Source organism: Myxocyprinus asiaticus, chromosome 6 (genome assembly GCF_019703515.2).
Source record: "Myxocyprinus asiaticus isolate MX2 ecotype Aquarium Trade chromosome 6, UBuf_Myxa_2, whole genome shotgun sequence".
Taxonomy (NCBI): Eukaryota; Metazoa; Chordata; class Actinopteri; order Cypriniformes; family Catostomidae; genus Myxocyprinus; species Myxocyprinus asiaticus.
Window position 1 is genome coordinate 150,416 of NC_059349.1, and position 26,025 is coordinate 176,440.

The window sequence follows — 26,025 nt, forward strand, 5'->3', positions numbered from 1 at the left end:
AGCATCTCTTTTCTCAGTTTGGAGTTGTACTCAGTCTCATTGACGCCGCACCTCACGAACGAGCGCACACAGTCGGTGCTGACCTGTTTGAAGGCGTTCAAATGGAAAACAGCAGTTCCACTGAAACTCTTTCAGAGGCTCCTGGGGCATATGACATCCTCAGCAGTGGCCACTCCACTCGGGTTGATGCATATGAGACCGCTTCAGCACTGGCTTCAGACTCGAGTTCCGAGATGGGCATAGCACTGTGGGACACATCGCGTGGCCATCACGCCGATCTGTCACCGCCTCTTCAGCCCTTGGACCGACCTCACGTTTCTATGGGCAGGCATTCCCATAGAGCAGGTCTCCAGGCATGTCATGGTTATGACAGACGCCTCCAAAATGGGCTGGGGTGCTGTTTGCAATGGGCACGCAGCCGCCGGCTTATGGACAGGCCCGTGGCTGCGTTGGCACGTCAACTGCCTTGAGTTGCTGGCAATTCTGCTCGCCCTGCGGAGGTTCCGGCCGTTGATCCAGGGCAAGCACGTGTTAGTTCGGAAAGACAACACGGCAACGGTAGCATATGTCAACCGTCAAGGTGTTCTGCGCTCCCGTTGTATGTCACAACTTGCCCTCCGTCTCCTCTGGAGTCAGCAGCACCTCAAGTCACTGCGAGCCACTCATATCCCGGGCGACCTCAACACTGCAGCAGACAGTGCTGTCACGGAGACTCCACCCTCAGGTGGTCCAGCTGATTTGGAGTCAATTCGGGCAGGCACAGGTAGACCTGTTCACCTCCCAAGAATCCTCCCACTGCCCGCTCTGGTACTCCCTGACCGAGGCACCTCTCGGTATAGACGCACTGGCACACAGCTGGTCCCCTGGACTTCGCAAATATGCGAAGACCCCCAGAGATACGCAGTCAGATCGGTGCTTTCCTTCCTGCAGGAGAGGTTGGAAGGGCTGCTGTCCCCTTCCACCTTGAAGGTGTATGTAGCCACTATAGCAGCACATCACGACACAGTGGATGGTAAGTCCGTAGGGAAGCACGACCTGATCATCAGGTTCCTGAGAGGCGCCAGGAGGTTGAATCCCTTCAGACCACGCCTCGTTCCCTCATGGGACCTCTCTATAGTTCTTCAGGGTCTACAGAGAGCCCCCTTTGAGCCTTTGCAGTCAGCTGAGCTTAAGGCACTCTCCTTGAAGACTGCCCTCCTGACTGCGCTCACTTCCATCAAGAGGGTAGGAGACCTGCAAGTGTTCTCTGTCAGCGAAACGTGCCTGGATTTCGGTCTGGGCTACTCTCACATGATCTTGAGACCCCGACTGGGCTATGTGCCCAAGGTTCCCATGACCCCTTTTAGGGACCAGGTGGTGAACCTGACGTTGCTGTATCCAGTGCGTGCTTTACGCATCTATTTGGATCGCACGCAGAGTTTTAGAGTCTCTGAGCAGCTCTTTGTCTACTTGGTGGACAGCGGAAAGGAAGCACTGTCTCCAAGCAGAGGATCGGCCACTGGCTCACTGACGCCATAACTATGGCATATCACGTCCAGGACGTGCTGCCCCCGGTAGGGCTACGGGCCCATTCTACCAGGGGTGTAGTGGCCTCCTGGGCCTCGACCAGGGGTGCCTCTCTAACAGACATTTGCAGAGCAGCAGGCTGGGCAACACCCAACACCTTTGCGAGGTTCTACAATCTCCGGGTGGAACCGGTTTCGTCCCGTGTATTGGCATGCACAAGCAGGTAAGTCCGGGACAGCCGGTCAGGTGTATCACTTGCGCATAGCGCCTTTCACCTCCCCTGAGCTGAAGACGTGCGCCGTTGACTCCCAGTAGTGTTCACAAACTGTGTTCCCTGGTTGATTTCCTCCGAGCCCTGTGGCAGATGAGTTTGCAGAGACTCGCTGCCAGCTCAGTACACGTGCTAATTAAGCCCTGTACTGGGGAGGGTGTTCCGCATATGGTGGTTCCCTGTAGGTAACCCCATGTAACGTATATCTTCCACTAATTCATTTCCCTGTTTGCAAACTGCGTCTTCCTTGAGCAGAGGCCTCTCTGCCCCAGTCACCATGCTTGTAGTAACTCCTCCCCCATAGGGCAGGACCTACCTTGCGACTCCCCCACATGGCATACTTTCGACATAGCTCGGCAAGACCATGTGACGTGTTTCCACTTAAATACCCCCCCCCCCCCCCGTGGTCTCTGCGGTGTCCGCGGTGTCTTCCCCTTGGGAGGGCCACCCCCCCAACTAGACCCAGTTGGTTAATCCCCCTTTTTTTAGGGAGTGGGAAAAAAGGGGATAAGAGGCCACGACTGGGCTAGCCCGTGTCTATCTTTTGGGTTGTCGACTTGTCCCCAAAGGGCCGTTCGACACTCATAACTGTGTTGGGGAGGTTACGTGTCAGCCTGGTGCGCTGGCTACGAGGCACACAGCGGTCTGCCCATCACACACCACCAATTCACATAACACAGTTCAGCCAGTTGTGGCATTTTTGTATAGGGACCCCTAGTGTCACTACATCGACACAACGTCGAGTGAGTGACAGATAGGGAACGTCCTGGTTACTTGTGTAACCTCCATTCCCTGATGGAGGGAATGAGACGTTGTGTCCCTTCTGCCACAACGCTGATATTTTTAAATGCTGGTAACTGGTTATAACCAGTTAATTTTATTCTGATAATTTTTTCATGAAACTAAAGTCCAAAGGGTTTATCACAGTTAACTTTTTGGAACTACACCACTTCATGTTGCCTGAAAAAATGAAACGTGTTTTGATCCTGAAGGAAACATCACACATTTCTTTGCCTAATTACCCATTGTGGAAGTCACATTCTCTGAATGAATACCTTTTTAACAACTATGAATAAATACTACATATACATATACGGCTAATCCAGATACAAAGAAAACATTATTAAAGGTAAAAGTACATTTCTCAGTTGTTTCCAAGTCTTCATTGAATTATTGTTAAATATGATGCAATAATACAGATTTGATGTTGCCAGGGTTTGACTGAGAAGCAGATCTGTAAACAAAATTATACTTATATAATACTTATACTACAAAGTATACCGATAAATCCACCACACCAAAAAAATAAAATAATAATTTGCTTATTTTAGCCTATTTACAGTAGGTGAGGCAAGTGGCTTATTTTGAGCTTGTTTTTCCAGACCATGTTGCTTGTATCTCTTGCTAGATCTGGCAAAACTACAACTGGTATTTCACCCGGCCCTTAGCACACAGTACTGTCACTTTAAAAAGAACGTTATTAACCGATTGATTGTTCTAATCGGTAACCTTTTGGAAAGGAGGCTGCAGAACTTCTGAACCGGAATGAAAAAATACAGTTTTTGCTCAGAACGAACAAAATGAAAAACATTTCATTTTTAGTCCCTGATTTTGACAATGGTGAATGTAGTAATGTCATGAACTATGGTATATCATACTCTGTTGAATATGTCTCAATGAATTTCGATATCAGAAGAGAATCAGAATCAGCTTTATTGCCAAGTATGCTTACACATACAAGGAATTTGTCTTGGTGACAGCAGCTTCCAGTGTACAACGATACAAAAACAGCAGCAAGACACAGATAATAATAAAAAATAAAAAATAGTTATACACATACATACATACACACATACGTAGTGTAATCTAATACAAATCTGTTATCTGTTATGTACAGTGCAAATACAAATCTGTTATATACAGTGCAAATGTTGTTTTTTTTTTCTCAGAGGAATGAAATGGCAGAAGAGGTTGGATGTGTTGGATAAATATAAAAAAGATTAAACTGTGTATTGCACATAGTTATTGCTCAATGGGGCAGTTTTAACTGTTCATGAGATGGATAGCCTGAGGGAAAAAACTGTTCCGAGATTCTCAGAGCTCTGAAGTGTCAGCCAGAAGCCAACAGTTCAAAAAGGTAACGGGCAGGGTGAGTGGGGTCCAGAGTGATTTTTCCAGCCTTTTTCCTCACTCTGGAAGTGTATAGTTCTTGAAAGGGGAGCAGGGGGCAACCAATAATCCTCTCAGCAGTCCGAACTGTCCTTTGTAGTCTTGTGATGTCTGATTTCATAGCTGAACCAAACCAGACAGTTACTGAAGTGCAGAGGACAGACTCAATGACTGCTGAGTAGAACTGTATCAGCAGCGCCTGTGGCAGGTTGAACTTCCTCAACTGGCAAAGGAAGTACAACCTCTGCTGGACCTTTTTCACAATGGAGTCAATGTGTGTCTCCCACTTCAGGTCCTGTGAGATGGTAGTGCCCAGGAACCTGAATGACTCCACTGCTGCCACAGTGCTGTTTAGAATGGTGAGGGGGGTCAGTGTTGGGGTGTTCCTCCTAAAGTCCACAATCATCTCCACCATTTTGAATGTGTTCAGCTCAAGGTTGTTTTGACTGCACCAGACAGCCAGCTGTTCAACCTCCCTTCTGTATGCAGACTCATCATCATCTCGGATGAGGCTGATGACAGTGGTGTCGTCTGCAAACTTCAGGAGCTTGACAGAGGGGTCCTTGGTGACGCAGTCATTGGTGTAGAGGGATAAGAGTAGTGGGGAGCGCACACATCCCTGGGGGGCACCAGTGCTGATTGTACAGGTGCTGGAAGTGAGTTTCCCCTGTCTCACAAGCTGCTGCCTGTCCATCAGAAAGCTGGTAATCCACTGACAGATAGACATGGGAACAGAAAGTTTGTGTAATTTATTCTGGAGTATAGCTGGGATTGAAAGCTGAACTGAAGTCCACAAAAAGGATCGTTGCATATGTCCCTGGTCTGTCCAGATGTTGCAGGATATGATGCAATCCCATTTTGACTGCATCATCTACAGACCTGTTTGCTCGATAAGCAAACTGAAGGGGATCTAGAAAGGGTCCAGTGATGTTCTTCAGGTGGGCCAACACCAGTCCTACCAGGGTTGGGGGTAAGAGTCCTGTAATTTGTGAGTTGTTTCATGCCACTCCACACTGATGCAGGGTCGTTACCTGAAAACTTGTTTTCAAAAGAGTATCTTCTTTTAGCCACTCTGATTTCCTTGTTCAGTGTGTTCCTGGCCTGATTGTGCAAGACTTTATCCTCACCCCTGTAGGCATCCTCTTTGGCCTGACGAAGCTGCCTGAGCTCTGCTGTAAACCACGGTTTGTCGTTGTTGAACTTTAAATAAGTCCTAGTTGGAATGCACATATCCTCACCTAAACTGATATATGATGTAACAGTACCTGTGAGTTCATCCAGATTGGTATCTGCAGCCTCAAAAACACTCCAATCAGTGCAATCGAAGCAGGCTTGTAATTCCCGTTCTGCTTCATTGGTCCAACTTTTTATAGTCCTTGGCTTGGTTGATATGGAGGTAAAAAATTATAGTTTTGAATTGTCTTCTGTTACATGAGTTCATTCTTTTCTGCACTGTATACAGTTGATGACACTGTGGCATAAAAGTGAACTAAACAAACATGTATAAACAGTGACTGAATATAGGAACTATTGCAGCACAGGGACACATGTCCTTGGTCACTCTTTGCATCACTCTTCTTACTCTCTTCTAAAATTCCTTCTCCTCTTTTCCTTCATCTTTACCTGACACTTTCCCAAAGTAAAACTGTAGGCTGCTAACTTGCTTGCTGGCAAACTGGCAGAGGAATTTCAAAAGAAATGAGCTCACTTGACTACCATTTCCCTCAGCATTACAACTGAAATCATGAAACACTTACACTATGGACAATATCAGGGCCTGAAATTCATTTCTGAAGCGGGGATTGCCCCCCTTAGATGCCTCATATTGTTGGGGATTTTTTCCACTTTGTAGTCATGACACAAACATATTCAATATTGTATAATAATAATAATAATAATAATTATTATTATTATTATTACACTATTTCACCTGTTTCTATCAGATATCTCATATGGTATCTCATGGACCTGTTTTTCTTAATTATACCTTTTAATTTGATCAACTCTTATGCATTATCAAAATCAATCAAATCAAATCAAATCACTTTTATTGTCACACAACCATATACACAAGTGCAATAGTGGGTGAAAGTCTTGGGTGCAGTTCAGAGCAACATAGCAGTCATGACAGTGATGAGACATAACGAATTTACAATAAACAGATTTACACATCACAATTTACATATCTAATATACACATAATTACACACCACACAATATACAAATAATAATATACAATGTACAGTATACAATACACACAATATAGAATACACATTATACAATAAAAATAGTATATATAGTATATATAAATATACAGTAGGTTGAATTGTAATGTATTGACATTCAGGCTGTCGGTTGATAGTCAGTTGCCAGTGTGTTGTTAAGAGAGAATATAATTTGACAGTCCAGTGTGAGATAATAAGATTAATAAAGTGCAGGGCTGATGTATATTGATCGTGAGAGATCAAGAGTTCAGAAGTCTGATTGCTTGGGGGAAGAAGCTGTCATGAAGTCGGCTGGTGCGGGTCCTGATGCTGCGATACTGCCTGCCTGATGGTAGCAGTGAGAACAGCCCATGGCTTGGGTGACTGGAGTCTCTGATGATCCTCCGAGCTTTTTTCACACACCACCTGGTATATATGTCCTGGAGGGAGGGAATCTTACCTCCGATGATGTGTCTGGCAGTTCGCACCACCCTTTGCAGGGCTTTGCGGTTGTGGGCGGTGCTATTGCCGTACCGGTCAGTGATGCAGCCAGTCAGGATGCCCTCTACAGTGCTGGTGTAGAACCGTGTGAGGATATGGTGGTTCATTCCAAACTTCCTCAGCTGTCTCAGGAAGAAGAGGCGCTGATGAGCCTTCTTCACAATGGCCTCAGTGTGGATGGACCATGTGAGTTCCTCGGTGATGTGGACACTGAGGAACTTGAAGCTGCTGACTCTCTCCACCAGTGCTCCATTGATGGTGATGGGACTGTGTTCTCTGTCTTTTCTTCTGAAGTCCACCACAAGCTCCTTTGTCTTGCTGACATTGAGGGAGAGGTTGTGTTCCTGACACCAGCGTGTCAGAGTGTGCACCTCCTCTCTGTAGGCCGTTTCATCATTGTCAGTGATCAGACCTACCACTGTCGTATCATCAGCAAACTTAATGATGGCATTGGAGCTATGTGTTGCCACACAGTCATGTGTGTACAAGGAATACAGGAGTGGGCTGAGAACACAGCGCTGTGGGGCTCCAGTGTTGAGGGTCAGTGATGAGGAGATGTTGCTGCCCATTCTAACCACCTGGCGTCTGCTTGACAGGAAGTCCAGGATCCAGCTGCACAGCGAGCTGTTTGAGCCCAAAGTCCGGAGTTTCACATAAAGCTTGAAGGGCACTATGGTGTTGAATGCTGAGCTGTAGTCTACAAACAGCATTCTCACATAAGTGTTCCTTTTTTCCAGGTGGGAGAGAGCAGTGTGTATTGTAGATGCAATGGCATCATCAGTGGAGCGGTTGTTGCGGTAAGCAAACTGCAATGGGTCCAGTGAGGGAGGCAGCACAGAGCAGATATAATCTCTGATTAGTCTCTCAAAGCATTTGCTGATGATGGGGGTCAGAGCAACAGGACGCCAGTCATTTAAGCAAGTGATTTTGGATTGCTTTGGTACAGGCACAAAGCAGTCTCCATTATGATGCTTCTTTTCAGTCACTTGTTTCGCAGCAAGGCGCAATATTATCTATACTGTAATGTGCTGACTTACATTTATTGTTGTTCTTTGCAGATACTTTATTATACAATTAATTTATTTTTCCATGTTATTAATGTTGTATTCTTAATTTAAATGCATACATTTGATATACATAACAATATAACTTCTTTATAACATAACTAGTATGTGCCTCACCTCAAAGCTGTTAACAATGATGATTCTTTTCAATTGCGCTTGCTCCCTGGTCCAGTTCTTAATGACAAAACTGGCGCGAACAGTAAAGGAAGACGAATGACTTAAAGCTGCAATAGCGAGCAGCTCCCTCTGTTGGTCAAAATAAACAGCACACCTTGTTGCTGGTAGGCTTCAATAGGGGCTTTATTGCCATGTATTTTCACTTAGCGGACTGATTTGAACGTTCAATAAAACGGGGACATTTCCAGTGACAGCTCCAGTCGGGGACAGACCGTCAAAAACCGATCTGTTTCTCACCCACACCTATCATATTTCTTCTGAAGACATGGATTAAACCACTGGAGTCTTATCGATGACTTTTATGTTTCTATTATGTGATTTTTTTGGAGCTACAAAGGTCTGGTCACCATTCACTTGCATTAAATGGACCTACAGAGTTGAGATATTCTTCTAAAAATCTTCATTTGTGTTGATGAGAGAATTTTCATTTTTGGGTGAACTATCCCTTTAAATGTTCAATGTCAATATTATGATTTTAAAATACATTGACTGGATTGAGTTTTAGACGATACCTTTTTAAAAGGTCAGTGTCGTAATAATATTCTAATTAATTGACTCGATTGCGATATGGATTGACGATAGCATCCATGCTTTGTGTGGTTTGCAATTCACAGCGTTAAAATGCTCTGAGAATTACTTTAAAAGAAACATTTAGGAGTCCTAAAATTAGAAGTGACACACTCCTAATTTTTAAGAGTTGCTCCTAAATTTCAGAGTTAGGAGCTACTTTAAGCCTCAAGTGAATATGGGCCCTAACTCCTTGTCAATTTAGAAGGGTATTTTAGTTTTACAAGCAAGACATTTCATTTGTAATCAGGGGCCGAATGTACAGTATAAAGCCACTAAACAAATTTTAGTCTTCAGTGTGCCAAAATTCTAAAAATGACACTATTTTACTCTTATTCCTAAATTCAAGAATAAGTGTCATTCATAAAGGTTGAAGTGTTAATAATTCGGGAGCTCTCGGCTCCCAAATTATTAAGTGCTAAAGAGGTATCCTAACCTAGTTAAGAGTAGCACAATGATTGCATTATGCAGAGACAACACACTCTACCACAAAAGAAAGAATGTGTCAGACATTATGATTATAAATGATGTAAATAATCAACAATGAATTTCACTATGATTAGTTGGATATCTGTGATCTGGCACAGCGATGTCACTTTACAGTAGTGAAAACATGTTTCTATGGGGGAAAAAATATTTTTAAAATGGTGCAGTGCTGCATCTGAAAAGAGTCCAACCCAAGCACATATATTAAAAATGTATAATGAACATAATAACTAAAGTCATAAAATTAACAGTTGTTTTGGTCAAGGTGTCTACTAATGTGCATAACTCAGATATATATAATGTGAAAGTATATATTTTATTTATTTGTCTCATACGCGGTAGCCTAGGTGAGTTTGAATCACTGCATAAAAAGCCAGAGGAGGCTGACAGCATCAAGGCTCCACTCAGTAAACTGACCAAACAAAATGGATTTTCAAAGGATGTAATGTCATTTGCTTCTATCCAAAATGTTGCCGAAATAACCAAAAATTATTTGAGGTAACCTTTCAAGCCAACTGGATTTCAGTATCATATTAGTATGTTGTAATGTATGGTTGTGGTTAAGGTGACAGGTGTGAAGTGATATTTAGCCAAATATCAATGAAATTTCAATTATTGAAGGATCTCAAAAGTGAAAGACTGCAGGAAATGTTCAGTGAAGGATAGGAATGGGGCCCTCCTCATTTTTAAAATGGCCTGTCCTTAGATTGCACTGCATGATTGATTTGATCTACTGCTCGCTTTATTGACAAGTGCTGAGTTGGTGATAAGAAAGATTGAATCACATCGTATAAAAGACTATTTTAAGATATCAGAAAGAGCTAATCTGTGTAAAGGAGCATAATTATCAGGACAAAAGATATATTAAAACCTTGATGAAACCGGATTTATCAAACCAAAAAAGTTTGTTAAAAAATATTTTGATTCATTTAGTTTTATTTTCTATCAGGGTAAAAAAAAATGTGTAAATATTATTTTGAATATTTGGTGTGCTTTTAGGATCATACATGTCGTTTTGCCCATAAAATGCTGAGGATAGGACACAATCACTAATTGTAGCTGCGTCACAGTACAGTACAGTTAGGTTAAAGTGAGTACGCCATTCACATGCATCATGCATGTCAAGCTTTTGTCCTGAAATTGCCATTGAAGTGAATTACTTGCTTCGGGAAGAAAATGTCTGCTAAAACTAAATGTGGTTAATGAAATAATGGCCAAATCAGCATCAGCCAAAACAGGAGGATCAATTATTTATTATTAATATATTACTTTTGTCAATATTATTTGTTTTATATTCTTTATATTTTGTATTCTGTAATTTTCCCATTTTTTACTCTATTTTCGTTGTATTCATTTAGGCTGCAAATTCTTTGGCAATAAGAAATGATTATTTGTCATGCTATTATATGAAATTATATGTTTCAATAATAAACGTTTGTAATTTAAAGGTTTTCACTCAGCATCAGTCAATTATTTGTAGATAATATACCTAATATAATTATATAGTGTTAATTCTGTCTCTTCCCAATCATACTTATAAAAACCGCTCTGCAGATATATGCATTGAGCATTTCTAAAGCGTTGTATATTCACATAATGAAAGCAGCACAGCCGTGAAAGTCTCTTTGGCATTTAATATGCTAATAGTACTTCAGAATTATGTGCAACATGTGTTTGATTATGTTTCACACTTGTGTGATAATTTATTACTTCTGAATCATGTGACAAAGCAAGCACTCAGATGTACCAAACACACTAGACACCTGTTTGACGCTGTTGTGATAAAAGGAAACTGATTATTGTAGTCCATATTGTAAAAAAAAATAAAATCCAAAATTGTCACCCCCCAGTTTTTCTAATTTTTGCACAGAAACAGTGTGGATTACCTGGTGTGGAAAATGTACCGCATCTGCTATTCACGCATGCAATGGCTTTCTGTGTTTTTACCCATATTGCTACCATTCACACATCAGCAACAATATGCTGTTAAAACTCAGTGATGTCATTTTCCAGAAATGAACTTTAAGCAGCTGCACCGAAGGAAGCTAGTTCTTTTGTCATAAGAAAGAGAATCTTTAACTGTTCCAGTAATTAGTCAACTAATTTCTTAATTTGGTTGGATAGAGAGAAGCTCTTTCGTTTCAGCATCAACACTGCATCAATACATAACTTTTGCGGCACTGTTACCTGCTATTATGATGGCAAATTGCCGGAGCTGTTCACACATGACCTCTAAACGTAAAAATGCTGTTGTAATTATGGAACAGGCTGTATGTGAAAAACGCCTATTCTTTATTTCAGGGTGCTGTAGTATTTAGTAAAGGAATCGTCTACTTAAAAATGAAAGTTCTCTTATCATTTACTCACTCGTGTTGTTTCAAATCTGTATGACTTTCTGTCTTCTGCAGAACACAAAAGGAATTCATTTACTGTTGGCTGTCTAATCCACAGACTGATCTCAAAGTGAAATTGCAAACAGTAGGTTGACTTTTCTTTAGCTAAAATTGGTGTGTGCTTACCAAAATGTGAAACTCTGCCCCCAGTGGCCAAAGTGGTCAGTGTATTTTTGAGTATGGGCATGTGTGAGCTCTATTATCAGCTGTAATGTCCATGGAGGGGCACAAAAAGCAAATTGTGTAGCAAAGCTGTAATACAGGGAAGAGGAATGCATATTTTATGAACTGAACTCCCCAATCCAACCTCCTAACCTAACCACCATTAAAAGTAAAAATTTAATGTTAGAGGGGAAAATGCAACATCTGAATCACACTTGTCACTGATTATGCAAACACAACTACTTCTTGGTAACAAGGCAGGATCTGAACCCTGGTCTCCCACGCTGTTAATGCAATGCGCTTCCGGTCATGCCATGGGGGAAGGTAAACGTGCTGGAGCCTAAGGCCATAAACACCACTGAAAACCAGTAAGGCAGCTTTGGTTCTTACATGTCTTGTGACCAAAAATAATGAGGGTATGTTGCAACCTCAGTGGGCTTAAACAAAAAAGCTGTGTAGATTTTCATTTGTTAAACTATTTTTTCAATGCCTCGAAGTCACATGCAGACAGTGTTACTGTCACATTGTTATTGTTACAGGTACTGCACAATTTAATAAATTATTGTAATGCAAGAGTACAACACAGATTTCTCTTGTAGGGTTTTGACTCCATTTCAGCTGTACCTCTATAAATAAAAGACGAATAGCATTACTGCACGGTAACAGCAGGGCAGATATGAGGCCTAATGTAATAACATTCAGAGGACACGAGGGAGAGTAGAGGCTCACTAATCCCTTTGTCCTCACACACCTGGAGCAAGATTTGTTACTCATTCCTGCTTATAAGATTTCTGCAACATACTGAAGCTGGAAGATTGAACAGCAGGTATGTAGAGGCTTACACACATGAGATGTTGTAACAGAGAGAAGTGGCTGCCTTACATTCATGGTCCCAAAAAACATAAATTAAGCAATACTGGCTAACTCCCAAGAGAGACAAAGAGCAAAAATGCCATGTTTTTGGAGTTAGAGGAAAGTGTTCAAAGTTAAATCAACACTATTTAAATTAAGTAGGGCTAATATATCACATTTATCAAAATATTGCAAATGTACACATTACGATATTTAGCCTACAGTTGAAGACAGAGGTTTACATACACCTTAGCAAAATACATTTAAACTCAGTTTTTCACAATTCCTGACATTTAATCTTAGAACATTTTCCCTGTCTTAGGTCAGTTAGGATCACTACTTTAAGAATGTGAAATATCAGAATAATAGTAGAGAGAATGATCTATAGCTCTGCATAAAACTGAATGACATCACAATAATATTATTATATTTGTTTCCATGTCTCAACCGAGGTTACCAGAGCCGGCCAGATCCAGCTCCGTTCCTGCTTGGTGTCCGACTCCACTGCTATGTGTCTCTGAGTGTTGACAACTAAGTGCAGCTGGTGCTAGCAAGACATCACTTCAGTCTTTTATGATGGACTTCAAAGGATGAACTGATGTCAACTCCAACTGTAAGACATCAGATACTGCATATACCACTGCCTGAACCTTGGACTTAGGATGGACCCCACCGAACATCACCGAAATGACCTGCCAGTTGAACTGCGATGCACCTCATTGATCTCTGCCTGCATCACCTTTGTTTATTGATGGACTACACTCTTGAAATGGAATACACAGACTATCATTTAATTGCCAACAAAAGCCTTCATCTGCCAACTAACAAAGGACAATGCATCTATGTGAACTTCTGCAGTTAATCTAGGATGGACTTCAAAGACATTAGTCATTAATCTTATGGTTCATAAAAAATCTTTTTTTTTTAAACACTGGCATTGCATTCATGATGTTAGCCAGAGGGGAACTGGCCCCCACAGTGAGCCTGGTTTCTCCCAAGGTTATTTTTCTCCATTAACCAACATCTTATGGAGTTTTGTGTTCCTTGCCACAGTCGCCTTCGGCTTGCTCACTGGGGTTATAAATACAATTATTATTTAATTACTTATTTTTAAACACAATTCACAATCGTATTTTATCAAACTACACAATGATGACTCGAAGACATTATAAAAATTATAGTTTCATTTTCTGTTAATGCATGACCTTCTGTAAAGCTGCTTTAAAATGATGTGTGTTGTGAAAGGCACTATACAAATTAATTAATTATACAAATAAAAATGACTTGACTACTGTACTTTGTCTCCCTGAAAGAGCGCTTGCAACTAATAAACAGCACCAGCCGTTCCTCCCCTCCCACCTCCTGCGAAAGCACCACCCTCAGCCCACTGTCAGATGCATCCATCTGCAAAATAAAGGGGAGAGAGAAGTCATTTAAAAAGCATTTAAAAGCGGCCCCCCACAAAGTGCAGACTTTACTTTAAGGAAAGCCTGTCGGCACGACTCCGTCAACTGGACCGGATCCGGGGCCCCCTTTTTAGTAAGGTCAGTCAGCGGGCTGGTGACATCAGAATAGCTAGGCACAAACCTCCGGTAGTAGCCAGCCAGCCCCAGAAAATGCCTTACCTCCTTTTTTGGTCTTGGGCATTGGGCAGGCCGCGATCGCTGTGGTTTTGTTAACCTGTGGACGCACCTGCCCATGACCCAAGTGGAACCCCAGATACCTAACTTCCACCCGCCCAATTGCGCACTTCTTCGGGTTGGCCGTGAGTCCCGCCTGTCGCAGCACTCTCAGGACAGCCCTCAGATATTGCATATGCCGCCGCCAGTCATTACTATAAATAATAATGTCGTCTAGATATGCGGCGGCATATGCCGTATGCAGTCTGAGGATCTTGACCATGAGGCGCTGAATTGTGGCCGGGGCCCCAAACAAACTGAATGGAAGAGTCACGAATTGGTGTAATCCGAACAGAGTGGAGAAAGCCATTGTTTCTTGGGATATTGGAGTTAAAGGGATCTGCCAATAACCCTTTGTCAAGCCCAGCGTCGAGTAAAAGTGAGCCGCGCCCAACCGATCGAGTAACTCATCAAATCGCGGCATTGGGTAAGCGTCAAATTTGGACACTGCATTCTCTTTCTGGTAGTCCACACTGAACCAGACCGACCCATCGCTCTTAGGAACCAGAACCATCGGGCTAGCCCAATCGCTGTGCGACTCTTGTATTACATCCAACTCGAGCATTGCCTCTAATTCTTCCTGAACAACCTGTTTCTTGTTTTCAGGAAGACAATAGGGGTGGCTACAAACCACCACTCCCGGGGGAGTCTCGATATGGTGCTCTACGTGGTTCATGTGACCAGGAAGGAGTGAGAACATGTCCGCGAATTCCGCTTGCAACCGGGCTATGTCTGTAAACTGCAATGGTGAGAGGTGTTCTCCACAAGGGACTGGGGTGAATTAATTTGTATTGGGAGTCACCTCCGACCCAAGCTCCGCCCTCTCTGGAACTACCATCGCCAAGGCTACAGGCACCGCCTCCCTCCATGGTTTGAGGAGGTTGAGGTGGTAGATTTGACGTGCCCCTCCCCTATCCGTTTGCTTAACTTCGTAATCGAGATCTCCAACTTGTCGTGTGACATCAAAGGGTCCTTGCACTTGGCGAGTAATTTGGAGCTCGAAGTGGACAGCAATACAAGCACTCCCTGTTCAAATTCGTGTTGTCGAGTGCCCCTGTCGTACAGTCAGTGTTGACATTCTTGCGCTTGGAGCAAATTCTTCTGTGCTACCTGCCCCAAAGTGTGGAGTTTTGCTCTAAGGTCAAGAAAGTATTGAATTTGGTTCTAAGGTCCTTCCTCCCAAGCTTCCTGTATGACATCAAGCATGCCACGTGGCTGATGCCCATACAAGACCTCTCATACTGCAAACAACAGGGGTTTGAGCCACCTATCCCAATTTTTAGCATCTTCATGCACAATCTCATGAATCATGATTTTCAAGGTCTTTATTAAATCGTTTGACCGACCCGTCAGCTTGGGGGTGGTAAACGCTGGTGCGAATCGATTTAATGCCTAACAATTCGTAGTTCACGAAGTGTATGTGACATGAATGCCGTGCCTTGCTCAGTGAGGATTTCCATAGGAATCCCCACTCGGGAGATAATTTTGAAGAGTGCCTCCGCAACACTACATGCTGAGATGTTGCATAGAGGCACTGCTTCCGGATATCGCGTTGCATAGTCCACCAGAACTAATACAAAGCGATGGCCGCATGCAGTCTGTTCTAATGGCCTGGCGAGGGCCATGCTAATTCTCTCGAAGGGGACCTCGATCAGCAGTAGAGGGTGCAATGGCGCTTTTGGGGTGGCCGGTGGATTCACCAACTGAAATTCACGGCACGCCACACACCATTTGCGCACGTCCCATGAATGAAAAAAAAACAGCCCATTATACGGTTTAAAGTCTTTTTGTGACCTAAGTGGCCAGCCACTGGGTTATGGTGAGCCGCCTGGAAGAGTGTTTCCCGATGGCTCTTTGGTACTAATAGCTGAGTAGTATTTTCTTTGGTCTGAGTGTCCTGCGTCACTCGATACAACTGCTCTTGCATAATGGAAAAGTACGGATATGTGAGCGTGACATTAGGCTGGAGCTGTTGACCATCAATTACTTTCACCTGGTCAAAGGCATGCTTGAGGGACTCACCAAATGACTGCTCCAGAGGGAATCCACCACAGGGAAGCCCCTGAGTATGGGAATCCCCTCGTCTGCATCATCATGATGCGGAGCAGACATCGACGGCCCTGGCACCGCCTCTCCAGGCGTCGCACGTCACACATCCACACACATTACCCACAATACATTTTTAAACCCAGGCCAATTGGTTCCCAGAATTAGTGGATGTGTGAAGCGGGAATTAACCGTGGCCTCGACTCTATGCCTTTTTCCCCTGAATCGTATCTCAGTAGTAACCACCAGATAGATAGTCACATGCACACACCTCACCCTTACCAGTTTATTCTTACCCAATGCCCCACTTTGCACCAAGCGTTGTTGGATATAGGTTTGGGAACAACCCGAAGCTTGATGTGCATCCCCTTTAACTCTTACCGGTATCCAATACGCCCCTGCCCGATCCGGGGCGGCCTGTGGAGCGTCAGGGATCCAGATCAGTGTCCTCACCTCCATCTCCGGACATCGATCCTGGCAGTGCCTGGCTTCCCCGCAGCTCTGACAGACCGGCCCAGGCTTTCCTTCCACACTCATGTGGGTGGTCTTGCCAACCTGGAGAGGAGAGCGGAGGGAGACAGGGTGAATAGGAGGGACGGACAAGGGGAAGGGTCCCCTGAACCGGGGAAGGGGTATGGGCGGGGCTCCTCCCCACTTACGGGGAGCCAGAACAGGGTGGGACTGGGAGGGATGGGGGGGAGAAGAATGAAACACTGGGGGTGGAGAGAGAGGAGAGAGAAGAAGGAAAAAACACTGCTTCGCTGCCTCCTGGAAACGGCGCCATGAAGTCCTCTGCCAGCTGCACCTCCCCCGAGGAAGGGCAACAAGCGGGCTGCCACTGGTTGGGAGGCCACTTCCATACCTCAGCTGTTTTCTTGAACAGGTCATGGAAGGCCTCCAGATCATCATTTGGCCCCATTTTCATCAGGGTCATGGGTGGGGTGGGCTCCGGGGAGTTCGCAGAGCCAGCCCCCTGACTGGCGATCAGGCTCCTGAACACCTGCCGGTCCTCTGCTTGTGCCTAGAGCAGGACTTGGAAATGCTGTTCCTGCTCCAGGTGTAAATCCATCAGGGTTCGATGCTGGCTTTCCTGGATGCTGGCGAGGGACTTGACAACTTCGCCCAGCGGTGAAGACTCCATAACGGCGTAATCCTCCAAAGCCATGTTTTCAGCACCACTGTGATATGTTTAGGTTTGTGGGCAATGGAGGAGTCAGGAGACAACGAACTGTCAACATGAGTATTTTATTACTCTTCAGTGTCACACAAAAACTTTAACAAAAAGGGCACTTAGTGGCCAAATATACACACAAATGAGTCTTTGATAATTTGGTGGGTACATGCAGCCACAACTCTCTCTGCTGTCTCTCTCTCCCACACTGACGCTCTAGCATGCCTTATCAGGTCTCCATCCGCCATCACTATAATGAGAGACAGGTGTTAGATTAATCACAACCCAGGTGACGAGCCTTTCCGCTCTCCCTCTCCCACAGACAGACACATGACCATGCCCCCCATGCCACAATTACTTTTTTTGCTTTAAAATGTTGGCCCCATTCACTTGCATTTTATGGACCAAAAGAGCTAAGAAATTCTTCTAAGAATCTTAATTTGTGTTCAGCAGATGAAAGAAAGTCATACACATCTTTGATGGCATGAGGGTGAGTAAATGATGAGAGAATTTTCATTTTGGAGAATTTTCACTAAACCTTTCTAGTAATTATTATGGTGAAAACATGAAAATGTCCAACAGGGACATTAAATATAATGCTGAAATATAAACCAAAGCAAGATCACGTTTTATTAATGCCTACATTCGCTATTTCATAGCTTTTAAAGTCCTGCATGGATTCTAATTTCAGTGTAGTTACAGTTTTCAGTGTCGAAATAATTTAGATCATTCATTCTGTACAGCAGTACCACCGCTCTCTAAATGCAGAATACGCAGCCTGCGTAGGGCACCAACACCAGTCGCGCAACACTCGCTGCGTCTGAAACACTCGATGCGCCCATCCACAATTTTGCGTATCCGTTATTTTGTAGGAGTGACGGAATTCTGAGTGAGCCACTCGTTCCCTACTTTTGTTCACTCATTCTTACCCACAATGCACTCTAATTCCGAGTGTACATTCGACGTACACTCGACAATGGTTAATTGCCCATAATCCACTGCAGGGAAGACTTACAAGCTGGGAGTTTACTTCTTCCTTCACTCCTGCAATGTTTTTTTTTTCATGCTGAATGTATTAAATTACATTTTGACAGATCATTACTTGATTAACATAATAAAATATAGAGAGGCAAAACATACAGATACATTTTTGTTGGGCCTCATGTATTCAGATAGAAGACAAAGGCAGGCCTAACACAGTCGTAAAAACCTAACTCAGTCCCCCACATTCAAAGTCATAAATTATACTGATAAAAATCACGCCAAAATCAAACAAAGGGAGTCCAAAACAGACTACAAATCCCATGAAGCCTTGCTCACTAAAGGATCGAACTCTCAACTCCTATTGGATGAGGCACACAACAGAACATCCCTCAAACCATGACATCAACAGGAGTAGAAATACCTCTGAAATGCTTCCGGGATTTGCTTCCAGCAACTTTGTTCACCGTGTATAGACGTAGCTCATCGGTGCAACCTCGTGGCACAAGGAAGTAACGTCCAACTTGAAACTGTGGCAATACAATCTCCATCTCGCTGGACGAACCGAACACTCTAACGGATCCGAAGGAGACCGCCGAGCAATCCGCATCTTCATCTGTTTGCCTGCAGAAGTGAAGAGGGGAAAGATTTCTCTTCCATCTTCAATCAAGTCGACATTTCTGAAGTTCTCCGCCAGCCCGCTGAGAATCAACAGCCGTGCCCGCCAACGAGCGAGGAAACGGCCTCCCGTCATCACATGAGCCTCAAGGAACCGGGTCGGAGTTAAAGGATGGAGGGACACACACTCTACCTGTGTCCTCATGCGATTCAAGTAAGAGGTTTACGTCTGGGCAGAGATAGAATATTATAGCGTGTTATTCTTGTGTTTCAAGGTTTTTGCTTGTACAGTTTACGGACCACCATGTCCGCTCATTATTAATACTCAGGGTATTAATTATCACGAATTTGTTTTGCTGTATTGTGGTCCAACCAAATTGGACTGTTGTGCATTTTCACCATCGCAGTTGAGACAGGTAAACTGAGTTATCCATTAAAGAGTCAAAGAACGCGGGACTTTTACGAACCGTCCACCACGTCTCTGAGCGATAAAATAACAGCTGCTTTCTCTCCCATGATCGCGAAACCGGCTTTAGGGCCATCACTTTATTCTCTCTCTCTCTCGTACTAACCACACACACTCGCTCTCTCAAACACACACACCCTCATGTGTTATAGGATTATTTTAGTTTCCATATCTAATCATATCACTGTTTAGTTTGTAGTTGTAAGTCGGAAGTTTATTGACTGCATTGTATTAATTATTAATTGATATTACTGCATAAATAAACTTTGTTTACATTACAAAGAGAAGTGTTTTGGTTTGTTTTGCATACACCTGTGTCATGCTGACGGGATGCCAGTGCTCGGATTCAAGCCTTCATTCATTGTTTTTTCCCGAAAATCAATATTCTTCGGATGTCGATTTTCCTAAGAAAACAATCTAATATTGAGACTGTTATACTATCTGGTTATTAGTCCCTGATTCCAGGGTGGTGCCCCGTCAATGTTAATCCTTATTAATATTCTATTGATTTTTGATAATTGATAATTATCTTTGATGATTGTTGAATTTGAATGATCACTAAGCTAGTGTTAATTTTAATTAATGTTTCATCGATGTTAACAATTAACGATTATCTTTGACAATTGTTGATTTAAAGGATTAAAAAAAGCTAACATTGATTCTCATCAATGTTCTATTGATTTTAATAATTAATAATTATCTTTGATAATTATTAATTATTGCTAATAACCAAACTTGCTCCTAAACGTAGCACACTACATTTACTGGAGCCCCATATGAGGTTTTAATGAGTTAGATTCAATTAATTAATTTAAATATTAATTAATAACTAAATAAATAATTATTAATTATTTCTGATAGTAACACTGATCTAAACAACCAATAAAGCCCTACATTTTAAAATGTACTCTTTATTTATATTTATACAGAATTTTGCTATTAAGCTGAAGAATTCTTTATTTACTAAATAATTCACTGAGGTGATATTATTTTAACTCAGGAGACTGCACACAGTGGACATGATAATTCTGTAGATGATTTAAATATTCAGTTAAAACATGTAGGTTATGATGACTTTGGTGCTGTTTATGGTCGGATGAGGGCGCGATGCGCCCAGAAATGCTACCCATCTTGTACTGGAGTTTAAAGATACTAAAGTATAACAAATAAATACAATAATGTACATTTGATAAAATGTGTTTACTCTTTATATTAACATATATTAAACAGAATGAAGATTTATTGTATTAATATATTATTTAATATGGATAAAAAGTACGGCTCAAGTATTTTAAAAGTTAATATATGACATTGTTTCTGTGACAGCCCCAGAGCTCCGACGCTCTATGTATACGTCAATGTCCCATTTCACTTACTCATTTCGTTCACTCACTGCTGAGATATAGTGCAATCACTGCTGAGATATAGTGCACTCACTGCTAAGACATAGTGCACTCACTGCTAAGACATAGTGCACTCACTGCCATTTACTAAATAGGAAATAGTGAATAAGTGAACGTTTTCGGACACAGCCACTTTCTTCGCCATACGATCGCCCGCACATCTCTCACACACGCCTCATGCCCCTCGCTTTGCACGCCCAGAGATGCTGTCTGTTCGCACTCCATTTGTCAATCATGCGAACGGCAGCGCAAAAGGCATTTACACTTAACTTGGATGTTTACATGGATTTGTACAGTTAATCAGCCCGAAGTAGCTGCAATAGTTTCCAGTATCCCCACGAGGGTGTGGGGTAAATGCGTAAATACTGCTCATGACATGCGGGACACGAGACAAAGTGCACTGATATATTGCTGCACTGATTTACAAAAGGTACACTTAAAACTGATGTCATAAGAGCCCAGTTACAGAATCACCCTGAAAATGATCATCACATTACACAAAAAAGCCTGTGTTAGCCTTAGAGCCACAATTTACCTCGACGTGCTGCCTTGAGATTTTAATCTTGAAATATCCACTCTGTCTTGGTGTTAAATGAAGGCATTGCATGACGAAACTATTCTTTTTTCACTGTGCGGAGCAAAGAAAGTGTTTCACTTTAAAGAGCGTGATGGACTCGGCTTGAGTGACAGTCTGTGGCAGCGTGCGCAGCTGTGTGATTTTCCGCTGTCGTAAAAGTCCCATTCAATAATCTCTCAATAAATTACACAGTAACTAAAATTAAACCTGGTAATGTAACGACAGGAATGCCGTCCATTGTAAAGAAGTAAAAGTAACAAATATTCATTAGAAATTTAATTGAGTAAAAAGTACCCACTTTGAAACTTACTCAGAATGTTTTTATTTATTTTATTTTTTTTCAAGTTACTCAAGTAAATGTAACGGAGTAAATGTAGCATGATACTACCCACCTCTGATTACAAGATGGATAGTTCTTGCTTTATCTCAATAATACTTGAAAATGGACGGTTTCAATTGTGGAATAAATTAATAAAGGCTGACTGCAAGATGGACTCAAGATGGCTCCAAGTATGGCTGCTGCGTTGCGAGCTCCGACACAACATGGTAGTGTTTTGTTTGTTTTGTTTACAATTCTTATGTTTTTTTTGTCTTGGATGTTGTCTGCCTTATTGTCTATGAAAGACAAACAATTTTGGACATTGGTTTAGCAATTACACACCATAAACCGGACTTCAAACTCCTCAATGCCGACCCACTGTTTACAACGCGCAAGCGGAGCCCTTTGTCTGGGCAGCCCGGACACGGAAACGCAGGAGGAAAAGGGGAAACAGAGCCGCCGTTCTCAGAGTAAGATGTCATGCAAATCGACCCCCACTACCCAGTATTCTACTGACAAATGTTCAGTCTCTGGATAACAAGCTATGCGAGCTGAAAGCGCGGATCTCTTTCCAATGAGAGACGAGGGACTGCTGCATTATCTGCCTTACAGAAACTTGGATGTCTGCGGAGATTCCAGACTCAGCCATTGAACCCGCGGGGTTCTCCATGCACAGAGCAGACAGAGCGAAAGACCTCTCAGGTAAAAGCAGAGGTGGTGGTGTATGTTTTATGATCAACAAATCCTGGTGTGATCAGAGGAACATACATTCTATCAAGTCTTTCTGCTCTCCTGATCTGGAATTTCTCATGCTTCTGTGTCGACCATTCTGGCTACCGAGGGAATTCACAGCGGTCATTATCACCGCTGTGTACATCCCGCCACAAGCCGACACAGACCTGGCACTCAAGGAACTGTAGGGGATTATAAGCAAGCAGGAAACCGCGCACCCTGAGGCGTTCATTGTCCCTCAACTCTGGAGCCCCACAGGGCTGTGTTCTCAGCCCACTACTGTATTCCTTGTACACACATGACTGTGTGGCAACACATAGCTCCAATGCCATGGTAGGTCTAATCACTGACAATGATGAAACAGCCTACAGAGGAGGTGCACACTCTGACACACTGGTGTCAGGAACACAACCTCTCCCTCAACATCAGTAAGACAAAGGAGCTTGTGGTGGACATCAGGAGAAAAGACAGAGAACACAGTCCAATCACCATCAATGGAGCACCAGTGGAGAGAGTCAGCAGCTTCAAGTTCCTGGGTGTCCACATCACTGAGGAACTCACATGGTCCATCCACACTGAAGTCGTTGTGAAGAAGGCTCATCAGCGCCTCTTCTTCCTGAGATGGCTGAGGAAGTTTGGAATGAACCGCCACATCCTCACATGGTTCTACACCTGCACTGTAGAGAGCATCCTGACTGGCTGCATCTCTGCCTGGTACGGCAATAGCACAGCCCACAACCACAAAGCACTGCAAAGTGTGGTGCAAACTGCCAGACACATCATCGGAGGTGAGCTTCCCTCCCTCCAGGACATATATACCAGGCGGTGTGTGAAAAAAGCTCGGAGGATCATCAGAGACTCCAGCCACCCGAGCCATGGGCTGTTCTCACTGCTACCATCAGGCAGGCGGTATCGCAGCATCAGGACCCGCACCAGCTGACTCCATGATAGCTTCTTCCCCCAAGCAATCAGACTTTTGAACTCTTGATCTCCCACGATCAAAATACATCAGCACTGCACTTTATTACTCTTACTCTTATATCTCACACCGGACTGTCATAAATTATATTATTATTATATTATATTCTCTCTTAACAACTCACTATCAACCGACAGCCTGAATATCAATACAGTACAATACAACCTACTGTACATTCTATATATATATATATATATATATATATATATAGAATGTCTCATCACTGTCACGACTGCTATGTTGATCGGAACTGCACCCAAGAATTTCACACACCATTGCACTTGTGTATATGGCTGTGTGACAATAAAAGGGATTTGATTTGATTTGCATATACATATTACAGTAGCAAACTGTTGAAAACTTTACCTCTGGCACCTCTCTCAACATAAAACATATAAAGACTTGCTCCAGATACCATGTTAGAATGTACTTTAAGCCATGTTTACTGTCTGGTGTTAGGAAGCATTTCCCCCAAAAAATCTACCAGGTCATGGTAAGTTTTCAATGTTCTAAATGCATCAGCAGAATTGCAATGGTGTTATTCATGATTCCTGTCTAGTGTATGATCTAACATACAGTTAAAATCCCCTGCAAAAACAACAATTCTTTAGAGCTGTATAAAGTTTTCCAAAGAAAGAAAAAGCTCTGACACAAGATTGGGAGCATACACATTAAAAAGTTAAACATTGAGACCAATGTTAAAGGGCACAAAAGTGCAGTTTTTTTTTAGTTTTTTTTTATTTATTTTTTTAGTTTTTTGTGGCTGGCGAGCTAAGTTCTGAAATGTCGGATGGCAGGTGATTGGAACATCTCACTGACCATTCACTTAGCGCAATCCTTGTGAATATTAATGTGCTTTCTGCTGTCATCCTAACCTTGTTTTTGGAGTGCATTTTGCTAGCTCCAAAAGTTGAACAAAACAGCGCTACCTGGATCAATTACAATTTATCAGCACTGACAAAGAAAACAGAAGAAAACACTGTGCCATACACAAACATACATTTTAAGGCTTTTCAATACACACATCACAAACCCTACAAAGATTTACCATGGATTTACTGTAGTAACACTAACTGTATTTACTATGGTATTTTGGCAGAAATAGTTTGTAAATGTATTTACTGTAGACTACTGTTTTTCATTAAGAATGAAAATGCCACAGTTCTTTAAATAGAAACCATAGTGACTAACCATTTTAGTGAGGAGCCAGTATGGAAGAATGAAAGAACTGTGGTAAATTTATATATTATGGAAAAAGCTAAGATACTCTTCCCCCCCATAAAGAAATTCTAAGAAATGACTGAACTTCAATCAGTAGGAGCCTGATGAAAGAAATCTCTAAAGAAGACCCAACTAATATTTCAATTTAGCCCTATTTAAATTCGGTTAATTTGTCCACAGATGTTACTGTTGTCAATTTTAGAATTTACATCTGCATCCCAAATTCAAAATCAATGCTTACTGTCAAATGTGAATTTGTACAATACAATATAATTCATATCCCGAGGTTACCAGAGCCTGCCAGATCCAGGTTCCTGCTTGGTGTTGTACTCCACTGCTCTGTGTCGCTGACAGATTATGACAAACTACAGCCAGTGCTATCCAGACATCACTACAGGTTTTTTTTTTTTTTACTTCAGAAGATGAACTGATGCCAACTACAACTGTAAGACATCGGACACTTCAAATGCCACTGCCTGAACCTTGGACTTAGGATGGACCCCACCGAACCTCACTGAAATGACCTGTAGATTGAACTGCTATGCACCTCATCATTTATCTCTGCCTACATCCCCTTTGTCTATTGATGGACTACACTCTTGAAATGGAATACACAGACTATCATTTAATTGCCAACAAAAGCCTTCATCAGCCAGCTAACAAAGGGCAATGCATCTATGTGAACTTCTGCAGTTAATCCAGGATGAACTTCAAAGACATTAGTCATTAATCTTACAGTTCATTAAAAAAAAAATAAATAATATTTTTCAAACACTGGACCTTAACACTTAATTTACACATTTAAAACCATGACTTTTTTTAACCATTTTTTTTAATGTATGTAAACTTCTGCAGTTAATCCAGGATGAACTTCAGAGACATTAGTCATTAATCTTACAGTTCATACAAAATCTTTGTTTAAACCCTGACCCTTAACACTTACTTAGTTTTATAATTTTAAACCATGACTTGCACTATACATAAGTAATATTGGCATTACATTCATGATGTTAGCCAGAGGGGAACTGGCCCCCACAGTGAGCCTGGTTTCTCCCAAGGTTATTTTTCTCCATTAACCATCGTCTTATGGAGTTTTGTGTTCCTTGCCACAGTCGCCTTCAGCTTGCTCACAGGAGTTCTAAATACAATTATTATTTAATTTCTATACACATTTTACAATCATATTTAATCAAACTACACGATGATCACTGTAAGATATTATAGATATTACAGTTTAATTATTTTTTTTTTATGCATGATTTCCTGTAAAGCTGCTTTGAAACAATGTGTGTTGTGAGAAGCACTATACAAATAAAAATTACTTAACTTCTGCTTGTTTCCATTCAAATGGCCTTTTATTGATAAAAATAGTGCTTAAAAAAAAAACAACACTTTGTCGCATAAGTTTTGGTTTATCGCAAAATAAATCTGCCCTTAAGCCGTGTAACGGGGTAAAGTGGGCAAGGAGGAGGTGGGAACCGG

At 42.3% G+C, this 26,025-nt stretch overlaps 1 protein-coding gene across 4 annotated transcripts in view; it reads right to left on the bottom strand.

Annotated features, from left to right (window-relative positions):
- The window catches only part of LOC127442853 (zinc finger protein 521-like), a 263,975-nt gene that overhangs the window by 150,286 nt on the left and 87,664 nt on the right, over positions 1-26,025 (bottom strand). Inside the window, exon 1 of one of the 4 annotated variants that reach the window (XM_051701092.1) lies at positions 16,373-16,441. The exons of the other annotated variants lie outside the window; for them this stretch is intronic. The gene's annotated coding sequence lies outside the window, so the exon portion shown is untranslated. Of the gene's footprint in view, positions 1-16,372; positions 16,442-26,025 lie in introns of those variants that run through there. 4 annotated transcript variants of the gene reach the window in all.